The 5870-nt window shown below is 55.7% G+C and overlaps 1 non-coding gene across 1 annotated transcript; it reads right to left on the bottom strand.

Moving 5' to 3' along the window:
* Positions 1 to 4855: 4855 nt before the first annotated feature.
* On the bottom strand, positions 4856 to 4962 carry LOC114008723 (U6 spliceosomal RNA). The gene has a single exon (XR_003550236.1). It is a non-coding gene; the product is annotated as a U6 spliceosomal RNA (small nuclear RNA).
* Positions 4963 to 5870: the final 908 nt, after the last annotated feature.

Raw genomic sequence — 5870 nt, 5'->3', positions numbered from 1 at the left:
GAGAAGACAAACTGCTGACCCCCTCGATGCCGGTCCCTGCTCTTCTCCAGCGCTCGCAGGGCCCCAGCGTTCACCCCTGCTCCTTTCCACACCTGCCACGTTGGAGAGGTCATCTCCCAGGTGCTCAGAGACAGGGCGTCCTGCCTGGGTCCGGCTTCAACCAGAATTACCCCTGCCCTGGGGCGCTGGGGCGGGTGGAGGGCGCGGTCTGCAGGGTGGGGCTCGGGAGGGCGAGACTGGCCCCTGCACAGACGCCTGGCAAAGGCGGGCGCCCCGGCGGCATTCCGGTGCGTGTTATGTCGGGTTTAGTCGCAGCGGAGTTGAGGACATGCAGGAGGAAGGTGGGCCGCAGGTGAGGACGCGGCCTCCTTCCTAGCGTCCGACCCTGGGGTCCGCGCCGGCCGCGCCTTTTGCCGCGGGCCTCCCGCCCGGCCTCAGTTTCCACAGCGCGCCGGCTGCGTGGGCTACGGAAAACGGGCGCCGAGTGCAGAGCACTTGGTGCTGGGAGGAGCGTGTGGATGGAGTGGGACAGCGCAGGCGCTGGGGGTCATTCGCTCCTGGCTTCCACTGTCACCTCCAGGCGGGCTAGGAGGGCCCGCGTCGCGCCTCTGCATCCTGGGCCTTCTTTCCAACTCGGTAATGCTCGGCCTGTGTCCCTGGCGGCCTGTGGGGGCGCCCCGGCTGCGGTCCGCAGCTAGGACCCGCGCCCCGACGGCCGCGCTGCCCGGGTGCCCCCGCGCTGGCACTGCGCGTCTAGGGCGGAGACCTGAAGGCGGGCGCGGGCCCCGGGGCCCTTCGGCGGCCGGGAAGTTTAGGAGCGGGCTGTTCGAAGGGCCTGGTATGGAGCGGGCGAGCAGCAGGTGGAACTCAGGGTGCCCCCAGAAAATGCCGGCGGGGTTTCTTGCGGTGGGTGGAGGCAGGAAGCCAGTGCCCAGAGCCCCTCCGCTGGGGCTCAGAGACCCCGGATTCCGGGGTCTTTCTAGGACCAAGAGGACAGGAGGGACATCGAGGCGGTGAGGGCGCCGTCGCCTGGGAAAGCGCACCTCGGGCTGGGGGCCTCCGGGAAGCTCGTACGTTTCATGTAGGTGGGACCCACCAGGTCAGTTCTCCGCCGCACCCTCGGCGACACTGAAGCCCACCCGAAGTGACTTGTGTCCCTGCGGTGAGCAGAGCTGGGCCCTGGCCTGACAGCATGGTTGTCGCCTTCCCCTCCGCAAAACAGCACCTCTAGAAGCCGTACTCCCCGTCTCTGTAAAACGGGAATAACTGTTTCCACCAGGCAGGGAGTTCCGTAAATGCGGCGCGACAGAAGAGCCTAGCAAGCGTGTCTGTCCACCCTTCCCCCCCCACGCCAGGTCCCCCCAAAGTGGAGAAAAGCACGTGGACAGCTGGGGCCCACCGGAAGGGGCGCCTGGCCTGGATGGATTTTTGCGGCGAATTGAGGGTGCAGACGGATCTGGCCCAGGAAGCTCAGTCGCAAAAACCCTCCTGGGCTCCGCGTCCTTTCAGAAGTGTTTGTTACCTCCTCCAAATGTTAATAACCAAACGATTGGTATGGATGTAATTATCAATAATTATAGGAATTATTGCTGATTGCGGGGCTCGTAGCCACTTTAATTAGTTTACCAGATTCTAATTAAGTTAAATGAAACATTAATAGGGAAAATATGCTTTGAAAAAAAACTCCAGGATTTTTTAAGTCTATTTCTTGCCACAATGTTGCCACCTTGCGTCGGATTAGAAGCATTACAACCAAACGGCTGAAGGCCCAGACTAGGGTGCCTTGGCTTCCAGGAAGAAGGGGAAATGGGGATTAGAAGGGGGCGGTGGCAGTAGGTCACAGCATGTCCACTGGGCTGCTCTCTCTGTCCCCAGTGGTGCCTACAGAGGGTCTGGCTCTGGAGTGCCCGGTCTGCCGGTAAGGGACCAGATCAACATGCCTCTTAGGCTACAATTGCTTCTCAGCAGAACTCTGGAATCCTTCCAGGAGAAGCAGTGGGACGGATGGTCTCTGTCCCCACCTGCCCTGGCAAATCCAGGGTGAGAGGCTGAGCAAAGCCGCGGTGCTGGTGGTTTCTGTTTTCACTTCCCTGGGAGACACCAGTAAGTGGCTCCCGATCTCCAGTTCCTCCAGTCCTGGGATGCAGGAACCTCTGTGTTCTCAGAGCACTGGTTCATGGAGCCAGCAGGACCCTCGCTTCCCTTGGTTGTCATGTTGGGATCCCAGGGGTGGGAGCACCTGCACAATGGGCTGCCCCTTGCTTTTTCTCGTCCTTGTCAACACAGCCCAGAGCTCTACAGGCAGACAAGTCACATCTGGATGGACGGATTCCAACTTTGTGGTTCACTTAGGTGCTGGGAGTGTCTGAGGGAAGCAATCCCTGGGTGCTTCTGGACAACAGCCACTGAGAAGCAATTAAGCTCATTTGCATAAGGTTAATTAAGCACAGGCTTAAAGCTCAGAAAGAAGATTCTCCATCAACAAGATTAGTTTTGGGGGCAGGTGGCAGGTAAGTGATTGTCAGCCTAGAACAGGAAAACTTTCCTCCTGCTCCAACTGTGTCCCAAGGAGCTGGCCCTTCACTCCCTCATGTTTTGCAGGATTGTGGGGCACCTCTGCCCAGCTGCCCAGCTGTAAAGCAGAGCCTCAGTCCTTTGTGAAAATGCAACTCCTGCATTGAGTTCAGAACCTCCAGCAGAACCACTATACATGCTCTTTCCATTGTGAACAGACTTCTCTTCCCTCTGCACCGCCAGAGGGGGCATACCGGTTGCCTGACTGCACCCTGTAGCCAGATTTACTGAGGCTGCAGTCCAGTTCCCACGGTGCCACTGACTACCACAGCCCGCAAGTCGAATCTGCTTGTGCCTCAGCTCCCTCATCTGTAACAGGAGGGAAAGAACCATTTTGTTTATGAACTAAGTAATATGAGGGAGCTTCAAAAAGTTTGTAGAAAAGCAGAATGAAATTACAAGTTTATTTTAAAATTTTATTTTATAATTATTATTTTTTAGGGAGAGCTTTTTTTCTATAGGATGCAAGTGCTCAACAGAAAGACAGAGACAGAGAGACAAAGAGAGAAATCAGTCCCCCATGGGGGTGGCCACACTGCAATCCCTTCTCCTCCATTCTCCTCTCCAGATCTTGGGCACACACGTACAAGCACCCAGTGTGAGTTTAAGTCACCGGGTCTGGGACTTGAACCGTGGTCTACATAGGAGTCCAGCTACATAGCCATTATGCTAACTGCTGGTCCCATGAGTTTATTTTGATGCAAAAAATCTTGAAATCCATGTACAGTTTGTTCAAATGCATTTTTTTTTTGAGAGGTTTTTGCTATAGGGCGAGTGCGCTCGCCAGACAGACAAGAGAGACAGAAAGTGAGAAATCACCCCCCGGGGGGATGGCCACACCACAATCCCTTCTCCTCCATTCTCCTCTCGGGATCTTGGGCACGCACGCACACAGCACCCGGCATGAGTTTTATGGGCACGCACGCACACAGCACCCGGCGTGAGTTTTAAGCCTCTGGACGAGAACCTCGGTCCACTACGTGGGAGTCCAGCAACATAGCCATTACGTTAACTGCTGGTCCCAGACAGGTTTCTCTAGAACAATTTGAAAGTCTTCTAGCATCAAGTTCCTTGTATTTCATTCCATTTTACCCCAGGCTCTCCATTCCTCCCACCTCCCCACCTGGGCTGATCACAACATTCCCACCTGGTCATCGTCCTTGGCTGGAGAAGAGGGAGCCACGTCAACATTGATTGGTTCCTTGGTTGACACTCCAGGAGGAGACATTCAAAACCCCTCACCTCATCACCCAAGGGGCCTCCAAAGAACCAGGCACCTTTAGGCAAAGAGAAGAGAACCACAAAGACTGGGCCCTCACTTCTCGCTCAAAGAGCCAGGAGCCCAGGCAGAGGCCAAACTAGAGCTCCCACAGACCCCTATTCTAGGCCATGACCTGCAAAGGATCATTTCACCTGCGCTGAAGAGATCAGAAATGGGTCTTGGGGGGGAACGCCGCTCCGGAGAGTGCCCTCCACAGCCCTAGGGCGGCTTCGGGCCCCGCGGCTGACTGCCCTGGTGACCGGGCGGGTTGGGAACCTCCGGCCAGCGCGGCCGCGACAGGCGGCCCCACAGAGGTCCAGTGGCCGCAGCGTCCACTCAGAAGAGCACGGGCGGTCCCAGGGACCAGTAAAGCAGATGCACCCTTTTTCTTTTGGGGGGAAAAATGTGATATTTCAAAAAACACTAAGCCATCACAGGAAATCTGAACTTTAATAGCCCTCGCTTTCCCGGTTTCCCAGAGTCCTGTGTAGTTACTGAGTGGGAGCCCCACCTTCTAGGGTCCGTACCTCCAGCACGCCTTGTTGCAGTCACTTACTAAACATCGCACGGTCCTGTCTAGGTGGCTTTACCTCTCGGTGTCCTGTAAAACGGTGACGGCAATAACCACAAGGGCGGGGCTGTTAGGAATATCGAAATGAGATACGGGGGAAGTCAAAAGTGGTTTTCTTTTTCTTTAAGACTCAGAGGAGTCGGTGTTATTGGCAGTTGCTGTGAGAGTAAACCCGGCGTTTATCGCAGCGCTGGTCTTGCTACGCTGTGAACAGAAACGGAGCAGCGTTGACCAGACCATTCCCTAGGTGTAAGGTACAGACTGTACACGGGGTGGCTACTGCAGAGGGCAGGAGACCCCGGCGGAAAGAGCGTAAACCCGGACCCCGTGGCCAGATGTAAAAACACTGGTGGGAGCTGAGGAGTCCTACGTCCATTCATTCCATGTCATCCAGGGGTGATTGAACCCAAAAATAAAATCTATCCGAAAAAGTTGGTGGTAGGCACAGCAAAAATATGGAACGCTTCACGAATTTGCGTGTCATCCTTGCGCAGGGGCCATGCTAATCTTCTCTGTATCGTTCCAATTTTAGTATATGTGCTGCCGAAGCGAGCACGACACAGCGGTCCTCCCAAGCGGTATATAAGGTACTGAATAGTGAGTATTTTACAGTTATGGTGAATATATTCTATACTTTTTAAGGGTCCAAAATACTTCAGAAAGTATGAATTATTCCAAATAATTCATACGGTGCTGTATTCTTTTGTTTAAGGTCAAATTAATTTTCTCTCTATCCTTCTTACATTACATATGCAAATTAAAGGAACTATGGGAAATTGACCGTCTTCCTGCTCCACCCCGGCGCGCGCCTTGTGGGCGGTGCTGTTAGTCGCGCTGGGTCACGTGGTGCGCGCCGCCTCCACGCTGCTTCGGTGCGTACCCTCCTGACGCAGGGTGATCGGTCCTGGGGCCCATCCCCAAACACTGCGCCGGGGGAATGAGGCAGCGCTGCGCCTCCCGAAGCTACCCAGCCGAGTTTGCTAGGTGCAAGCGTAATTTTGGGATGAGGAGCTATGGTGTCCATGGAGTCGCCATGGGAGTCCTCTCTGGGACCCCAAAAGGTTGCGAGCCGTTGGTTGGAACTGTCCCCGCGTTGGAAGTCGTGATCACCCACCGCGGACCGGAATGGACGGGAGGGGCTGGCTGGGATGCACCACCGAGTGCCTGGGGAGGGTGGGAGCCATCTCCGCCGGGCCAGGGCGCGCCGCCTTCAGCATTCCCTGAGGTTCTGGGGACCTGTGCCTCGAATTGGAGCTAAGGGGGGGGTGCCCACTTAGGGTCCCAAACATTGACGAGTGGGGGTGATGGCAGTGTGGGAAAGGGCAGACCTTTGATGCAGTACCTATGGCCAAGTGTGTGACCCCGTTGGTGTCATTCACATCCACCAATTTGCAGGTTGGAAAACTGAGACTCACGGAAATTAAAACCGTCAGCCCCAAATGATCCTCCCAGGGGTGAGTGAAG

Source organism: Tupaia chinensis, unplaced genomic scaffold (assembly GCF_000334495.1).
Source record: "Tupaia chinensis unplaced genomic scaffold, TupChi_1.0 Scaffold000377_2, whole genome shotgun sequence".
Taxonomy (NCBI): domain Eukaryota; kingdom Metazoa; phylum Chordata; class Mammalia; order Scandentia; family Tupaiidae; genus Tupaia; species Tupaia belangeri.
Note: the sequence above shows the minus strand (reverse complement) of the source record. Positions and strands in the feature narration are given on the sequence as shown.